Source organism: Hibiscus syriacus, unplaced genomic scaffold (assembly GCF_006381635.1).
Source record: "Hibiscus syriacus cultivar Baekdansim isolate YM2019G1 unplaced genomic scaffold, ASM638163v2 tig00112350_pilon, whole genome shotgun sequence".
Classification (NCBI taxonomy): domain Eukaryota; kingdom Viridiplantae; phylum Streptophyta; class Magnoliopsida; order Malvales; family Malvaceae; genus Hibiscus; species Hibiscus syriacus.
Window position 1 is genome coordinate 173,957 of NW_024063311.1, and position 762 is coordinate 174,718.

Here is a 762-nt window from a genome sequence, read left to right on the forward strand (position 1 = left end):
CTATTGCACTTTTAGGGAACTTCACATGTATGAGGGCTCTCCAATCGTTCTAGTTGTTGTTGGAAAAGTCAATGGGAAACTTTCGGTGTGAAAGTGGTGCATTTAATTGCACCGAATTCAAGCTTTTTTTTTGTCTGATAATTGCACCGAATTCAAGCAGTTTTTTGTTGAAAAAAAAAGGTAAGAGGAAAAATTACAATTAGTCACTGACTTTAGGGTATTTATAAGATTAGTCCTTAAGTTTCAACTATAAATACCCTAACTTATTTAGCTTCAAAATCATCCCAAATCATTTCTTTCTCCTAGTACTAGAGAGCTTTCTTGTGAGTAGTGAGTGTTTTATAAACACCTGTAAATTTTCTCTTAGTAAAAGATCAGCAGCAGTCCGGAGACGTAGGCATAATTGGCTGAACTCCGTTATCAATTTTGGGTATTATTTTTCCTCTTTTATTTCACATTCTCACTAATCTGATTATAGGAAAATTACTTGTTTTCGTTTATTTCCCAACAACTGGTATCAGAGCTTTTGGTTATGAATTTTATCAATTTTTTGTGAGGTTACTATTCATTACTATTCACATGAATAGTAAATTTTGTGAATAGTAAAAATTTTATCGACGATACGAATTTATCGACAGATGTGTTCTAATACACAGTGGTTCGCAAGAATTATCAGAAACGATCCAAACGAAGCCAGATTCGAGTGGGAGCGATTGCTACAGACGAAGGGAATGTGAAAATTGAAAAGTTCGATGGTGCAGA